Source organism: Macaca mulatta, chromosome 12 (genome assembly GCF_049350105.2).
Source record: "Macaca mulatta isolate MMU2019108-1 chromosome 12, T2T-MMU8v2.0, whole genome shotgun sequence".
Classification (NCBI taxonomy): Eukaryota; Metazoa; Chordata; class Mammalia; order Primates; family Cercopithecidae; genus Macaca; species Macaca mulatta.
Window position 1 is genome coordinate 122,881,446 of NC_133417.1, and position 18,756 is coordinate 122,900,201.

General features: G+C 43.4%; 1 long non-coding RNA gene across 1 annotated transcript in view; it reads right to left on the reverse strand.

Annotated features, from left to right (window-relative positions):
- Positions 1–7,786: 7,786 nt before the first annotated feature.
- Positions 7,787–18,756, reverse strand: part of LOC114671418 (uncharacterized) — a 59,321-nt gene continuing 48,351 nt past the window's right edge. The window contains exon 4 of the long non-coding RNA XR_013402149.1: positions 7,787–9,725. This is a non-coding gene — a long non-coding RNA (uncharacterized LOC114671418). The remainder of the gene's footprint in view (positions 9,726–18,756) is intronic.

Genomic DNA, 18,756 nt, shown 5'->3' on the forward strand with positions numbered 1-18,756 from the left:
CTCATAATAAATCTCTTTCTATATACAGATGCTCCTCAACTTATGATGGGGTTACATCCTGATGAACTCATCATAAATTGAAAATATCATAAGTGGAAACTGCATTTTCAACTTATATCATTTTTAACTTATGATGGGTTTATCCAGATGTAACCCCTGTGTAAATCCAGGAGCATGCTGAAGGTGTATTACTTTCAAGCCATTGTAAACTTAAAAATTCATAAGTCAAACCATAAGTTGAGGACCATCTTATATATACATCCTATTGGTTCTTTTTTCTCTGGAGAACCCTGACTAATACGGCCCCCAAGAACTGAGTACCTGCCACATACTCAGCCCTGCAGGCGTCACTGGGACAAATGATTCTGCAAGCATGGAGCACAAAACCTAGTTGGAAAGACAAGGCTAACTTGGATGAAACACTGCAGAGCAACGTACACTAGTGACAAAGGGTGTGGGCCAGTGGCTGGTGCTACAGGAGTTCACAGGAGGGTTCAGAGGTGAATTTGAAGAGGATGTGGCACTTGTCCTGAGTCTTTATGGCAGCTAGAATTTCCCTAGGGGAAGAGAACAGGAGGGATGGCCCAAAGAAAGGTTGTACTTGGTGCCTTTACTCTCCCCAGCTTACCTGTCTCTGTGGATGGCATCATCCTTCACACAGGTGCCCAAGACAAAGGGGCTTCATCCCTATGCCCACCCACCATCACTAAGCATTCCCTGACCTTGACTCTTTTCTTATACTATCAATTACGTCTTCAGACTCCCATCCCCTAACTCTGAGGGTACCATTTCCCTGCTCTCCACCCCCACACCCACCTCCCCAGTCCAGGCCACCATGGTTGCTCTCCTGGACCACCACGGTAACCTCTTACATGGTTACCCTGCCTTTAGCCTTGCTCCTCTAAGTCCTTCCTCTCCACAAAGCAGAATGATCCTTTCAAAAATGAGCATCAGATCATGCCTCTCTCTACTTAAAACTCTTCAGCATCTCTGCATTTTCTACAGAATAAAATCCAAACCTAGTCTGGTTTTAGCATGCTGTGCTCTGGCCCCTGCTGTCTCTCTGTCTTCATCTATTGCTACTTGTCATCTTGTAGTCGACTAAACAGCTTTCAGAGATGCTCTCGTCTCTCCCACCTCCAGGCCTTTGCACATGCTATCCCCTCTGCCTAGAACTAGTTCTCTTTTTCTTTAGCTAATTTCTACTTGATTCAGATCACAGTTCTTAGATCTTCCAGGAGAAAACCTCCTCTGGCTTCTGCAGACCTGTTTAGAGTTCCCCTAACAGCACCCTGTTCTTCCTCTCTCAAAGCACTTATTATAAGTGCTAGTGAAAATTTTGCTGTTTTCCCAGCTAGATGTTAAGCTTTAAAAGGCTAGGTCTAACTCACATGCCCAGAAATTCCTAAAGTACTGAAGTACACGTGATAGGAACTCAAATATTTTAAGTTTGCTAGGTCTGTCCTATACTCTGAAAATACACCAAGTACACCAAGTACAAGGCAGGCCAGCCCTCACAGGGTTCACACTCTAAAGATAACAAACCAGTGAATCACTGTAGTTAAGAGTTATGAAGAGGGCCACAGAGGAAAGAAACAGAGGGCTGTCATAGAGCATTGATATTGTTTGGATGTTTTTCCCCTCCAAATCTCATGTTGAAATGTGATTCCTAACGTTGGAAGTAGGGCCTGGTGAGAGGTGACTGGATCATGGGGACGGATCCCTCATTAATGGCTTAGCACCATCCCCTTGGTGATAAGTGAGTTCTCACTCTGGTAGTTCATATGAAAGCTGGTTGTTTAAAAGGGTGTGGCACCTCACCCATCTCTTGCTTCCTCACTCACCATGTGACATGACTGCTGCTGCTTCGTCTTCCACCTTGAGTAAAAGCTTCCTGAGGCCTCAACAGAAGCCAAGCAGATTCTGGCACCAAGCTTCCTGTACAGCCTGCAGGACCAATAAAACCAATACAATCTTCTTTCTTTATAAATTATCCAGTCTCAGTATTGCTTTATAGCAATGCATTGGACTAACACAAGTATATTGGGGAGGTAGAGAGAGAACGCCTACTTTAGACATCCAGTGGTCAGGGAAGGCTTCTCTGAGAAGCTGACATTGAACAGGAATCTGAAGAATGAAAACCGGCCAGTCACGCATAGGCCAGGGAAGTGAAGGTTCTAGGTAGGAAAAAGCCTACTATATTCTAGGGATGTCAGGAGGTTAATGTGGCTGAGAAAAGAAGAGAAATAACATATTCTTCATTCTATCAAGCCCACATTGCCAGAAGCTTATACCACAATATCTTTATCAGCTGTGGGCTGAGTCACTCTAGTGCAGTGGTTTGTTCCCTCCAGTGGGAAGGGCACATGGTAACAGAGAAGCCCCCACACGGCATTGCCTTTTCTACAAAACATTTCAAAGCCCTAAGGCCCTGCCTTCCAAACCCAAATTCCAACGTAGTGAGGTGAGCCTATTCGTATTAAATATGTTTCATGTGCTAAAACTCATTAACAACCAGAAGAAGAATGAGAATGAGATTATTATCAGTCCCTTTTTGCCTGGATGGAAAAAGGATACGATGAGAAAACAGGACTTCTACTGTCTTTCCACCCATCAAACCAAGATGTATCTCTTTGAGAACACGGGCTCTGCAGATGTCCCTGGGATGAGTCGTGCCCTTTCCAAAGATTAAGCACTGAGGCCATCCTTGAAGTCATGGCATCCCGGCCCCAACCACTTTATCCCTAGGCCAAGTTTGCACCTCTGTACACTAGATCTGCAATGTGTCTTGTAATCTGCTCCTGGTTGGACTCCACCTTTTCCCTGCCCTAGAACAATACCCAAGATACATTGATTGGGAGTAACTATGGATAACAGCAGGAACGCTTGAGCCAAGGACTGTTTACATGTCCTTTGAACAACCAGTTCTCCTGCTCCACCATCAGAGCCAAAACTCCCTCCCTCCATTCCCCTCTTTCTCCAGCCCTCAGAGGCGGTCCACATTCCTAGTTTAGGCAATGCATTCTTGCTGCCCTGACACATACCACCAGAGTGGGCCAGGCAGGCTCTTGAGACAGCCAAGCTACCCACCCAACACTTGGCTTTGGCTGAGGGCATCAAGCCAGGCCATAGCGTCATAGCAGCTAAGGTCCCTTGATAAGCCACATCAGCTCAACTCTTTAAAATTGATCATGGCATTGCTGATGGAGCTGATGAGAGTTACATCAGACTATCCCTCCAAAGCCCAGATTGAATGACTATTAATTATGATAGGCCTGGCAGTTAACACGCCCCTCACTGTGGAGGCCGCTGCTAGATCCACATCTGGAATGGGTTTCAGGGAGGGAAGGGTTGCTGATTACAGGATGAGCCATAACATAATCAGAACTTCTGGGCATGAAAAGATCTCTAAGGCAGCGTTTGGGTTCAGTTTCATCACTACTAAGTCACCACTGATCCTAGACGATTTTTGAACCAATATCTAATGTCAATGCCTTCTATGAATAGGATTCATTTATTTATTCATCTATTTCTTTAAAAGGTATATTTAGCACCTTGTATGTCATATACTGTGCTAGACATGCAGGATAATGAGATGAATATGACATGTTTCTTGCCTTCAAAGAGCTCTGTAAAGGGTGATGCATAGGATTTTTTCTTGAGAAGACAGGGCTGAAAGACCACTATATGAACCTTCTAAAGTCAGTAACTACCAAAAATGTCATGACTAGCTAAGATAAGCATCCATCTGCAGGGACTGTGATGAGGATGTTGGTGGGTATATTGCTTTTATATTCTGGTTACTTATTATAATCTTAATAACCAAATTTGTGTACTCATGATATACCAGAAATAGTTCTAAATGCTCCACATGCATTATCTAATACTAACAAACCTGAGTGACATATGCTGTCATTCTCCTATTTTCACCCTGACTTTACAAATGCAGAAACTGAGGCTTAGATTGATTTATGTACCTTTTTCCTCAGAAAGACTTCCAGGGGCCCCAGGTGAAAATTGCAGAGCTAGTTTGAGCCTCTTGCTTTATGAAGTTTGTTCATTCATCTCTGTATCTCTTCCATCAGTGGCTACATTTCTCTGCCAAATGGTGAACACAAAACCACAGAACCTAAATTGTGAGGTCATTTATTCATTCAACAAATATCTATTTTTGAATTCCCATGTGGTAAGAATATAATGATGAAACAAACATAGGTTCTGCCCCCAGAATACTTTCAACCTGGTAGGGTAGATAAGAAATGAAAGGAAATAAGACAGAAAACAGATCACAGGTGCTGAACTTAATGGGCTGCAGGATGCCAGCCTGATTTCCAGGCTGACATTGGCCCTTTGGTGTCCCTGTCTGAAGCTCCTGAAGCTAGACCCCTGGGCTGCAGGCCCTTAGTATGACCCACACCTTGGAGGTGCACCCTCATGCAGCCCAACCTCATCCTCCAGTACCCATATCATCCACTTCATGGACAAGACAACACCAAAAATTTACTTGGTGTAGCTCAGTGGAACTAAAACTGTCGAGAAAAAACAGTCAAAGGGAGAGGCAAGGAAAAGTACAGGCACCTGAAGAACAACTGCTTGGAACTCAAAAACAATCACCGAGAAGAGAAACACAGGAAAGAACTTAACCTGGATGGCCACAAATTCAGCAATAAGGAATTGAAAAATAAATATGGTGCAAACATACAGGTCTCTCCAACATGAGAGCTTCAGAGCTCCTGGCTTGGGATCACCCTAATTTAGGTATCTCAAAGAAACATTAAAGATTGTCAAGTTTTGGTGCCAGTGTTCTTCATCCCTCTGTGGCATTCCTCTGCTGGGTTGCATTTAGCACTCAGTACTCTTGTGATAAGTCTGTGTCCCTAGACAATGTGTATGTGAGTTCTGTGCTTACTCTGGTTGCAGGGATCTTTGCTTATTACCAAGAGGTGAAAAACACCAATATCATGGCCACCTATAGTAAAATTATTCTTCAGCAAGCTCTTGTTGTCTGAGATGCAGAGAAGGATGCAACTTCTGCATAATAGTTGGTAATCAGGACATAGTGGAGATTAAAGGATAGGACTAAATTCCTACAGATATCAGGTTGCTGGCTTTTCAGGGAGGTAGGGTAGATAACTCATCTATCAATGGGATGTCCAAGCCCTAGTCCTGCTCGTGTGACTTGTCTCATGACAATCCCCTGGAAAAAAAAAAATACTGTCTTCTATTCCACAACCTGTTTAGAAGGCACAGCAACTGGCACAGTTGCCAACACAGGCAATGGCACCATCATTGGACAAATGGCCTCACTGATTTCAGAAGCTGGAAATGAGAAGACACCCATTGCCAGTGAGATCGAGCACCTTGCTTGCATTGTGGCAGGAATTCATAGGCATCCTTTTCTTTATCATCAGTGTCCACGAAGTATCATGCATTAAACCCCTCCATCTTCCTCACTGGCATCACGTGGCCAATGTACCTAAGGGCCTCCTTATCACTGTCACTGTCACTCTGTTACTGACAGAAAATGGATGGCCAAGTAGAAATGCTCGTGAAGAACCTGGAAGTGCTGAAGACCCTCAGTTTCACCTCATCATTTGCACTGACAAGACTGGCACCCTGACCCACAACAGGATCCATCCACGGTGTAACAGATTAATGTGGCTGACACACGTGAAGAACAGTCAACCCAAGTCTTTGTCCAAGGCCCTGGAATCTGGGACTCCTTATTCATGATAATAATATTGCATAACCATGTTGAGTTCAAACCAGGATAGGAAAGTCTTCTCAACATGGAGAAAGTTGTGGTTGAAGATGCCCCAGAAACTGCCTTTGGAAATTCTCAGCAGTCATTTTGGGTGATGTCATGGAAATTAGAAAATGAAACTGCAAAGTAGCCAGGCTGAAATCCCTTTTGACTCTACCAACAAATTTCAGCTCCTCATACACGAGCTGATGATCCCAATAATAAATGCTTTATCATGGTGATGAAGGTTCCCTGGAGACCTCAGAGAAGTGCAGCCGAAGGACTATGTCAGGAATAGCTGAGTGAGCTCTTAACGATCCTCTCAGAAGCCATCTTTGCTCAGACCTCTGCCCAACAGAAATTGGGTGAGCTGTCAGAGACAGGATGCTTTAACAGAGAATGGAGTCAATGCTTTAAAAAAGTAGATATCAGGATTGCCACGAGAAAAGTAGGTCTTGATGTAGCTAAAAATTCAGGATACACAGCCTTAATGAACAACAGTGTGACAACTCTGCATCTACAAGATGGAGGAAGGTTACCTAATCTTTGACAACATACAGATTACTGCTTACACTTCAAGAACCCATTGCTGGGTTTTCAAATCTACTTATTGTTGGCCTCACCCTGCCCAGTGACACCATTACCATCTTGGTTCATAACCTGGGCACGGACATAATTCCCTCATTGCCTCAGCTTATAAGAAAGCTGAAAGTGACCTTATGAACCAGTGTGCCACAAGAAGGACAGACTGGTGAACAAGCCACTTGCCACGTACTCCCCTTTCACATTGGCTTCACATGAGGCCTGGGAGCTTTTGTTGTATATCTTGCCATTTATGCCCAGGAAGAGTTTAGACCCAGTGCTCTCGTTAACCTCTGGGTCAAATGGGAAGAGAACAGCATGAATGACTAGGAAGACAGTATGGACAAGAATGGGCAAGATGCCAGAGGAGATACCAAAAAAGGACAGACTATCCAGCCACCCTCAGTGGCATTCTGATGCAGCAAATTGTCTAATTGGGCATCAGAAAAACTCAAGCAATCTTATCTTCCAGCAAGGTCTTTTCAGAAATAAAGCCATCGAGGTAGAGACTGACTTACAGGTTATCATAGCATTAATGCTCTCCCACTGGGAATGTGAAAGCCCTGAATTTCACTATGCTCACAATTGGTTTGTAGAAATGCCACACGACACTCTTATTTGGGTGTATAATGACATGAAAACTTTCCATCAGGCTTTACGGTGGAAGCTGTTGTGATAATGTATCACTAAGACCATCTTTTTTCCCAAGTCCCCCAAATTCACATTGGTAAAGATTTTCATCTTTTGGTTGCTAGCTACAAGATCTCTTGTGCAAAAAGGACATCATCAAAATTCATTCCAGGGGAAGACAAAAACTGTATGAAAGGTACTCAACTGATGTTTTGTACTTTACAGCTGAGGTTTGACTATTTACAACTTTTATGTCTATCTCCATCTCCTGTTTTAAAATATATGAATTTCAAGTGATGATGTCCATGCATTCATAAGAGTCCATGACACTAAATAGCCTAGCGTAACCCAGTTATCTTCTGGGGTCCTCCTACACCTGAAGGTCTAGATAGGATTACTTAAACCTCCATTCTACATGCTATTGAAGGTACAGTTCCCTCCCCAAGGTTTCTATGAATTCCTGGGGAAATTGTTCACTTTGCTAAAAAATTCAGCTCAAAGTTTGTAGGAAATTAAAGTGGGGGCAGAGTCACATCATAAGAACATGGACAACCGCCACTTTGACTCTCAGATATTGCCATGGCACAATTTCCCTGGCCACATCACCCCTCACCCTAACCTACTGCCATCTCACCAGTCTTTTCTTGCATTTCCTCCTTCCATCTTCTCTTTTCTTCTCCCTCCCATATTGCCCTTCACACCTACCAGTAGAACTCCAACTTGGCTTTCTCCAACTCTTGTTCCAAGACTGAGCTCCAAGTCTACTTTGAGTATCCTAACTAAAGGTGCTCTACTAAACAAAAGGATCTTTGATTTACCACGAAGTCACTGTGGTTTGAAATAGTAACATTTATTTCTTGTAAAATATTTGCAAAGCATTTTTCAGCACAGATTTTATACTGATCATGTTTCATGCTCTTAACTTAGGTTTATTCCTTTGTGGAACACACATCTATGTTGACAGACCCAGGAAAGCCTCATTTTAAAGTAAAAGACATTTTATAAAACAAACAAACAAACCCTAAAGACACAAAATGTTAAATGACATTTAAGGTCCCTTAAATGTCAGAGTTATGGTTAATGCTAAGGTTCAGGGATCAGAATATCTCTAAATGACTTCTAATGCATCTTCTCAATTCTAATTTCCCATCATTCTAGATCATGTACCATGATGCCCAATTAGGAGCACAGAAGAGACATGGAGCAGGTGCACCTAGACCAATCCATCTGAACTAGACTTGCAAAGATAAGGCAGACAAGATTTAAAGAAAAGTTTAATTGATTTCATTTTCCTTTGAATGAATCTGTAGATTACAAGAAATCAATGTTGGGACTTCGCTGTTTCTGAGGCATTCTCAATTACCTTTTATCCTTTATTACTTGCAAAATTAAAAGATTCTACTGCAAAGGTCTATCCTTCTGTCTTTCTTTCCTTTGAACAGTGTTGATTGAGGGCCTTCTCTGTTTTAGGCAGTATATTGCCACTGAAAATACATAAGACAAGTAAGATAGAGCCCCCCAAGGAAGGAGTTCAAGTTCAACAGGAGAAATAAACAAGGAAACAAGCATAACTCATGCTCAGACCTTCTCTTGCAGTTCCTGCAGCCCAGCCACAGGCTCTGGCCTCTCCTATTCTGATGCAGGTACAACACACAGCCCCTTCTCTGGCACGTCCACCCCAAGGCCATGCCCACAAACCATTCGGTTATTTTAATAACATATTAAGCCTTTCAGGAGTCAGGATCACCCCCCTCCCCAACCCTGCCAGTCTCTTCTACCTCTTGGCTGCCCCTCACTTCTTTTTTTCCTCTCCTTACTCCTCTTTCTCAGAAGCAACACAAATTTCCCTACTTATCCTACACATAGCAGTTCTGGGGGCATCTTTTATCACAGCCTTCAGCTGAGCATACCCTTGGGTGTCACCCTCCCCAACAGTGACTCAAAATCTTTTTTCAAAATAAATACAGGACCCTCCCTGAAAAGTTCTGGAGAGGAAGGGAAGTGGGCCTCCATCTGTGCTCAGACCACCGAGCTGCACTCAGAATGGGATGGGTCCTGTCCATTACAAGATAGAAGAGGCAGCCTGGGTGGGAAATAATAAAGAGAATTCTGGTGGCTGAAATGGATTTCTTGTTCTCAGCAAAACCATTCCAGAAATGTAGGGAGTTGGCCTGTGGGCTCGCCAATGTTTGGGTTATGTTTCAACCTTGCTTGAGCACCAGAACTGTGCACGGTTTGGTGCACAGTCCCATGTGCTTTGAGGAGGGCTGGGTACATTATGCTTCTCTGCTTTTGTTTTTGGGTTTTCCCCCCATGTGCCTGGGATGTTTCTTCCATTAAAACCAGGACTTTTCCTCCCTCTGGGCCTCCACACAGAATCCAGCCCAAGCCAATCAATACTCCTAGGACATGCTAAATCTATTTTAGTGCCAAAAATATAAATAATTTATTTGAAAAAATGCTGATAACTCCACAGAGAACTTTTTCATGGGCTGTGTCATTTCACTCCAAATTCCTTAATGAGAAGGGGGTCTCTTGCTCAGTGGTGACACGGCAATGCCAGGCTGTTTCTTTAGATACCTCTACCTAGAAAGAGAAGGCAGACCCCGAACATGAGGCAGGTTCTTCCTACAACGTGGTGTGGGAGTCTCCACTTCTCCCCCTCTGACATCCAGCTCTTCCTATGTCCTTCTTATACACAGGATCTGCATCTCAATTCAGAACTCCAGATGTGCTCTCGCCAACAGACAAGCATTCTTGCTAAGGTAACCTAAATAGAACATTCCAGAAAAACAGGATTATTTTCTTCAAAGAGGCCTATCATGTAAAAGACATATGAGATTTACCCAGTACTATGTCAGAAGAGAAGAATGAAAATAATAGAGGCTGCTAGAAGGCAAAAACATCGTCACTCTGTAAAAAAGGTTTTTAAACCAAAATTAGAATTGAGCTATTCTGAACACCTGAAGTTAGGTATTATCTCAGCTTTGGTCTCCTCAATATTGATTCATAGCATTGATTTGCATGGGGTGTTAGAATGTCCTGGAGAAATAACTTGATCCATGGCCAAACTTGGGGTTCAGACACAGAAACAAGCATGATTAATTTGAAGTGTGTAGGTAGAACATGCTAAAAGAAGCTCTATTTCAAGGGCAGCAGAAAAGGAGAATCTGCAGGAAAATACTGGAGTGCAGGACACAGCCCCAGACCTGGGCATCAAGGCTGAGAGCTGAAGTTCTGGGAGAAGCAAGGTGGTGGACTTGCTTTAATCTGCTCCAGTCCCAGGGACCCTAATGGCATGAGCATCCCATTGGAAGGAACAGACCTTGTGTATACATTAAAATAGCCATGATACCTACTCAAGCAATTCCTCAGAGAGGACCACAGAAGAGTAGCCTACCAGGAAAAGGAAACCATTTCTATCCTGGCTGGAAAAAATTGTCATCAAGTAGCTTGGAGCAGCAGGGAGTATGTCAGTTGTCTAGGGTGGAAAGGCCCTGGTACGAGATACAGAACAAGTGCAAGTTAATAGACAGAGCCTGGGACCCAGCCACTGGGACATCAGAACTACTGGCCCAGAAGACAACAGTGGCCCCAGCTCCAGCAGTGGCTTGGCAGATTCAGACATCCATGTGAGGTGGCCCTTACAGATTTTCACAGAGGAAGTGGGGATAGTCCTCTCATAACCATCATGACCATGAGGACCAAAATCCTGAAGCCACACAGAGGAAGGTCACTGATATGGTTTCACTATGTCCCCACTCAGATCTCACCTTGAATTGTAATTCCCATAATCCCCATATGTCAAGGGCAGGACCAGGTGGAGGCAACTGAATCACGAGGGTGGTTTCCCCCATGCTATTCTTGCGATAATGAGTGAGTATCACGAGATCTGATGGTTTTATAAGCTTCTAATATTTCCTCTGCTTACTCTCATTCTCTCTTCTGCCACCTGTGAAGAGGTGCCTTCCACCATGATTGTAACTTTCCTGAGGCCTCCCCAGCCATGCAGAACTGTGAGCCAATTTAACCTCTTTTCTTTATAAATTACCAAGTCTTGGGTGTTTCTTCATAGCAGGGTGAAAATGGACTAATACAGTCACCAAACTATCAAGTTTTGTGTCTGCCTATTTTTAATATTTTCTAAGGTCGTAATTACCACAGAATAATTTCATACAGTAAAATGTACCCTTTTAGATATACAATTTGCTAATTCTCACAAGCTTGTACAGTTGTAAAATAACTCCTACAATCAAGATATAGAACATTTCCATCACCCCAAAAACATCCATTCATACCTCCTTGTATTCAAAAGCTCCCTTCATTCCCAGCCCGTGGCTACCACTAAGCTTCTTTGTAAGTATATGTATATATTTACAAAAATGTATGTGTGTATACACACACACACACACATATATGCATACACATACACACACACACACACATTTTGTCACTTCTTCCAGAATGTCATATAAATTAAATCAAAACCTATGTAGCCTTTTGACCTGAGTCTGGTTTCTTTCACTTTGATAAGGCATGTGAGATTTATCCACACTACTGCACATGTCAGTAGCATGTTCTTTTTCTTGCTGTACTAGTAGTACACAGTATAGACATACCACCATTTGTCCATTCACCAGTTGATGGACGTTTGGATTGTTTCCAATTTTTAATGATTATAAAGGTATTTGTATACAGGTTTTAATATGGACATATGTTGTCACTGGGCAAATATCTAGGAGTGGGACTGCTGGACCATATGGTAAGTATATTTTTAACTTTATAAGAAACAGCCAAACTGTTTTCCAAAGTGGCTAAACCATTTGGCATTCCCACTGTGTCTATTACAGTGGCCTCACTGGCACTCACAGGATCTCCATCTGAGAGTGCTGAAGTTCTATTTCTGTTGCTCCAGCACCCAGGAAGTCAGAAATGTCCAGAGATGGAATTTGAAGCCACTGGGAATAGTGATTTTCCTGTCCCTGTGGTTGTCCTAGGAGGGGCTGGGCAACTGCTAGTCAGGGATGTGATCAAGGACCAGACAGTTTGGCCTTCCAGATCTCTTTCAGATCTGTTTTCTCTGATGCTGTGAACACGAACGTCACCTTAGCTGGCAGTGTAGACCCCACCCTCCCACATTTCTCACCACTTGGCTCACTAGACAAATGTGCATCTCCGTGTTTGACGTCTTTATCAGTTTGACTGAAGTGTTTCAGTAAGTTGATATTTTTCATGCAGTCCATTGGACCTCTTAACAGTTTTTGCAAAGAGGTAGTAAATTAATGACCCGCCCACATTCTGTTGACCTCTACAGGGCTATAAATATTTTGCTCTAATGCTCTCTGCTTTAGCTTCTCCATCTTGGGATAAGAGCACCCAGCCTCTAGAACACTGCAGAGTACCCCAAGAATAGAAATAACTGAGTAGTGAAGCAGGTGATCATGACCAGGAAGATGGCTTAGACTCTGTCCTCTTTGTGCTGAGTTCTGGAGGCCGACAGGTCTGAATTTGGATTCTAACTGTGTTACTAGCTGTGTGACTCTAAACAAGTCATTTAACCTCTTTGAATCTTGGTAAAGTGGGCATTCTCTGCAAAGGATTAGAATTCATAGAGGTAAAGTACCTTCTATACAGTGTACACCCTCTGGGAAGCATTATTTTTGCTTTTACTGTCCTCACTACTACTAGTACTACTACTACTGCTGCTGCTGCTGCTGCTCCTACTACTACAAGAGACTTTTATCATCTCTGAATAGTGCTGGGAAGTAGCACTAGACATAGAGCTGAGACCAGGACCCAGAGTCCAGGTTAGGGTAAGAAAAGTGACAGGCAGAGCCAGGTAGGGGAAGGTCTGCCATGGTGACCCAGAGGAAGTGACTCAGCAGCCAGTATGGAGAAGATTGGTACTTCATGGTGAAGCGAGTCTGAGATTCCAGACCTGGAACCGTTCCTGATGTTGTCTCTGAGCTCTGGGCCTAGAACACATTTCTAGCTAAAGGATTCACATGTCTGTCTCCCAGGGCATCTCAACTCCTCTCTGCTATTTTGGGACTCTGGGAAAAGACTTACCCTAAAGTCTTTAAGGACACTAGTACCAACAGCACTGAGTAGAAAGGTAACTGAGCAGTTCTGAGATGATTTACTCTTAAAACCCAGAGACAGTGGGCAGATAGGACTGATCCCTGTTAACCAGTCTTTGCCAGATAAATCAGTAACCGTTAATACCCATAGATTTTGTTTTTAAAGAGATTTCTCTAGACCAGGCCTTCATCATCTCTGAAAAAATGGAAAAAACAAACTGAGTATGCTCTCACCTTGAGAAGTGTCTATAAACAGTTCTCTAAACAAGCACAGCTAATTTCCCACCTCCCATTTTTGCCCCTGGGTCCTCCCATCTCATCTCTCTGTCCAGTCACTCTCACCTTTCCTAGGTTTGGGAGACAAAGCAATTCACTCACTCTCCCAACCATGTAGTAGACCAGGATCACGGCTTCCAGCCCAGAACCATGCCATGAAGGAGCCAAGAGCTGAGTGAGCAATGGATGTCTCTTCTCCCCAGCCCTGACCTGTTCAGGATCTGGGAATGGATGGGAGAGTGAGCATCTGCTCAGAGCGCCTGGAGGACAGCACACCTGACTTGGATCTCAGCCACATTGTGTCCTGGTCATGGAAACTTGGGCAAGTGGTAACTTCTCCTATACTCAGTGTACAGACCATTCATCTATGAAATGAAGGCAGTAACACTCCCTCAAAAGATTATTTTGGGAATTAGAGATTAGACATAAAAAGCACCTGGCACATACTAGGCACTTAATAAACCATAGCCACTTTTATTATTCTTGTCTTCCTTCTTTTCATAAGGACTAGATAAGAAAATCCACTTGAAATTCTAGCACCCATTTCACCAGATTCTCAGGTGTGTACAACTGGGAAGGAGGAGAAGGGTTGGGCTCATGAGCATGGACTCTCCTCTGTTCCTGTGGTCTGGATAGGGGAATAGACAGGTTCTTTGCTTTTCAACTCTATTCTCGGAGGGCAGCCTCGGAGTGATGGACAAGTTAGAATTGAAATCGTTCAAATGTCACTTTTCAGCAACTTAACTTTAAAAACGTCTTTTAAGGGGGAAGTTAAAGCAGGTGGCTGATTTTCCATAATCATTATTAACATTTGGTTATAGACATCATTTCTCTGGCACTCCCAATGTTCCCTCACCCTCCCACACCCACCCCACGCCATGGAGAACCAGGAGTTGGGCTTGAACACCATGTTCTGCCTCCACCTGCAGTTCACAGGTGATACCTGTTTGTGGGACAAACAGAGGAGTCCAGTTTCCAAGGCTGTCAATCTGGAAACCAATCCATTTTCTAAAAAGATTGGAAACGGCGTCTCAACAACTTGCAGTTAGGCATGAAGGCCTTGGCCTCCAGAGAGGCTCTCACATTACAAAACTTGATAGAAACCACTTGCGTGGGGGCTTAGAGAGACAAGGCCCAGGTCACTTTGTTCCTGCTACGGGAATCTGGATGGGAGGCAGAGCTGTCTCCAGATGCAACCTCAGATACCACCCCAGTCAGCAAGCTGGCCAAGCAGCATGGGCTGTTTCTCCCAAACCAGCCACCTCCCTCTGCCCTAACTCTCCACCCCATCTCTGTTTTCAATCACCACATTAAAAATCAAGCTCAGCTCTTTTGCTGGGTTATTTGGAGTTGATCCAGGTGGAATAGCACACTTTGCATGCAAAAGAAGAGAAGATGGTAGAAAGGAGTTAGGCAGAACTCAGGGGATACCATCTCTCTGTGTCTCAGGGTTCTGGGATCAGGTTCATTGAGACCCAGGTCCTCTGAGATCCTCTGATAGCCTCAAAATGGAAGAAAGGTGACAGCAGAAAGGAAAGTGTAGGAGAACACTTGAAAGAGGTCTCAGTCATGGGAGTCACATAAGTGGACAAGCTCTCAGACCATGCAGGAAGACCTTTTAGACCAAACCACCCAACCAAACAAAACTGAAAGAAGCAGGCTAATGGGAGAATTGAGCCCCTCAAATCAGGAATACCCAACGCATGCTCTGCGTCATTCCCGGACACGTGATCTGACAAATTCCTTTTGGTGCTAAGTTGCTTTGAGTTGGGATTCTGCCACTTAGAAACACAAAAGCTCCAGCTATACACTAAGTTATCTGCCCAAAGTTACACCGAGTAAGAAGCACATCAGGCCTGTTAACCAAGGCCTGTCTGATTCAAAGGCATGCTTTTCCCCTTCTCCATGTGGCCCTCCATGTGCCTCTTTCCAGTGCCAAGTTCATTGGCAACTTCATCAAAGCAGGAGGTAAAATAAAGAATTTTGTTCAATAATGAAATGTGCCAAGAGTTGTTCTATAGGCATTGGGATTAGTGATGAGAAAGACAGCAAAAGACGTGGCTGAGTGGGGAGCAGGTTTGTGAACAGACTGGACTGAAGGAGGAGAGGAAGAAGGTAGAAGAAAGCAGGGACTAAAGCCATGCTCTGTGGCATCAGTTATGGATGTCTCTCCTCCCTAGCACCAGGAGACTTGAGGGTACTACCCCCTGAGAGAGTGCGTCTATTTAATTTTTGCCAGGATAAATTTCCTCAGATTTCTAGCTTGGCAGATATAGTGTATGTATGCCCTTGGACTGACCATGTTGAAGTTCTGTAAGACAAAGGACAGAGCTTAAATTCAAGACTTGGCCTCTCACACTTAGTCCCACTATATAGATGAGGCCATTGGGGCTCAGAGAGGTTAATAGTAATGACTATTTCATGCCTACTTGCCCCTACATATTGAATGAGAGAGCAGACTACACAGAGGTCTATAAAGGTAAGAGCACGGCACAAATGTAAGATGGTATGATTCAAAAAGGCGGAAGCTAAGGTATCTCTTTGGTTGAATCACCTGTTTGCTACACTCTGGGCAGAACTCTGATTGACATACAGCAAATTTCTGTAAATTCCTGTTTGGTGAGGGGTCAGTAATAGTGACAAGTCAAGATGAGCTCATTTCCATTATATAAAGACTCTTTCTACCTCAAGGAAAAAAAAATGCAGGATTCTAAAATACTCATAACACTTAGCCTGTCTGAAGCCTACCTTAAAATTAGGAAAACAGGATATAATCAGAGCCTCCAATAACAGGTTCGCCCCAGAAGGATATCTAGAAGGATGGAGGCAAGCGGTTAAGATATAGTCTCATTTAGCAAGTCAAGTTTATGAACTTGAAAATATTAAGACCTTTGGGGGTGTATTAGTAAGGGTTTGGGGTGGCAAACAATGGAAATGAACTGAAGGTCATTCTGCTCATTTCTTGATCAAAAAAGGAATTTAGTGGAACAACATTGGGTAGCCTACAGAACCAACAGGAAGGATGAAGAATCCCACTCTTCAGGGAGAAGAGCCACAGTCATGCCCTAGAAACCTACTTAGGGTGCCATTCTTGCCACCACTTGACCTGAGACACTGCCTCTTCCAGCACTGCATCACTACCATTAGACCCTGGATTCTGGTTGTTGCCACTGGCAGAACTAGTCCTACAACATCCCTGATTCTTTTTGTCAAACCTCTTGAGACTGAAAGCCCTGTAGTGAAGGCATCTAGTACACTTGTTTTAAGTCACATGACTATGACTTTGCCTCCAAGATTATCAGAGAATAGGAGTCTGACCCTTGGAGCTTACTCTGTAGGGTGGAGTGACCTGCTTCCCACCTGGACTCACACAATGGTGAATTCTCCTAGCATAGAAGAGGTTAAGATAACAGGCAGACAACATGGCAACTAGTGTCCCTGCAATGTATCTGGAGGGGAGGGTAGAGGAGGGGAGGGGAGAGGAGAAGAGAGGAGGGGAGGAGAGGGGAGGGGAAGGGAGGGGAAAGGAGAGGAGGGGAGAGGAGAGGAAGGAAGGGAAAGGAAGGGAAGGGAAGGGAAGGGAAGAGAAGGGAAATATCTGGTTGAGAAAATTCCACTGGACACTGATTGCATAGTCTCATGACTTTTAGAGAAAGAGAGATTTCTTCTTGGCATCTTACTCTGTTCTCTTCAGCAGATGGATGCTGAAGGTTAGAAACCTCCCCACCACCAGCACCCTTTCACCAGGTCCTATTCAACCTTTGGCAGCTTGGAGAGACTCAGTCTGGTCCGCCCCGCCCCACCTCCAGTTTCATCTTATGCTATCCTGCTCACCTGCCCTAATCCCTTAAGTTCCTTGCCCCAATCTCTCAGGTTGCTGCCCCATCCTGTTTCTCCCCTCCAGCACACATCCAAAACCCAAATGAAATCTAGAATTTTAACAAGTGTCCAATAATGGAGTCACACAATATGAAGAGCAGGGTAGCGGGAGAGCAGGCTCCACTCTCCTTCCAGCATGGAAACTCCACACCAATACACCTTCCTGTTTTTAACTAGATATCTCTGCCTACTCTGGTTAACATGCCTAGTAGCCAGAAATCAAATGCCAAAATGCCCCATCCTGAGCCTTGTGCCTGGACCCACCAAAACAAGTCTTTCTGGGCTGACCAGAAGATTCCGGATCTTGGAACAAAAGAGCCTCACAGCTCCAGACTCTGCGTGGTGACTCATTCCTCATGGACAAGTTAAACCTCCCTTTGGGAGAAAGAGCTAAGCTACAGGTATCCCAAGCCCAATTCCAAAAGCCCTCCAGGAACAGAGCTCAGAGGGAGCCAAGGAAAGTGGAGACAGGGTGGCAGGGCTGGGAGGGTGCCAGAGGACAGGAAATGAGCTTCTGCCCTTCAGTTAGTTTCCAGGAGCGATTCCTTCCAGCCAGGCTGAATGGGATGCACACAGCTGCCTCCCTGATGGAGTTTCAATGTTTGTGTCCTCTCCAAAGCTGCAGCTGGAGAGGACAGTCATGCAAAAACGAAAACAGAAGAATCTTTCTTCAACTTTCTTTCAGCCCAGTTGAAATAGAAAATGCAGTCACAAGATAGAAAATAACATATTGGCAATATTTGTAATTCAGCACAGAATTAATCAATAATATTGCTTAAGAAATGTTTGTTTGGTTTTTTACATGTCTAGAATCCTGGGAAGAAAATCTAGTTTAAAGAGAGAGAAAGATAGAGACTTTGAGATTCTGATGGAAATGTCTTCCGGGTACTTTTAAAGTTTAAGTTAATGGTCTTGGTTCTATTTAAAATATGTGTGATTTCCTTATTAAAGAAGAAGTATCTGTTTATTGCAGGAAAAAATCAAAATTCAATTAATGGAAAATCTTTTTAAAAATTCCTCCTCCCATTAGATGTGCATACATTCCAGATTGTTTTCTATACATTAATGCTTTGTTTTCATAAAAATGGAATTCTACATATTTTGTAATCATTTTCCTTTTGATTACATCAATAACATCTAATTCAGGTTGTTATTCTAAATGGATATATAGTGTATCATTATATTGGCATTCCATCATCTAGTCAACAAATCTCTATTACTGAATATTTACTGTGTTTCCGATTTTTGGTATTATAAACAACATTCTAATAGGTGCTCTATCTTGCATATGAATTGCCTGGTCATTTCTTTAGGATATATTCCTCAATGTGAAATTACCATATAATATTTATTAAATATTGATATATATACCAAACTGCCTTCCAGTAGGGTCAGATCAAATTGCACTTCCCTAAACTAAGAATGCCTTTTCTCTGCTTCACTCACTATTATGGGTGTTGTCATTCTTTTCTGTATTTCCTAACTGTATCCAAGTTTACTTGATAACTGTTTGTATTTGCTTTAATAAAAATATCATGAGAATTCTTTTTCTTTTGATTGCATATG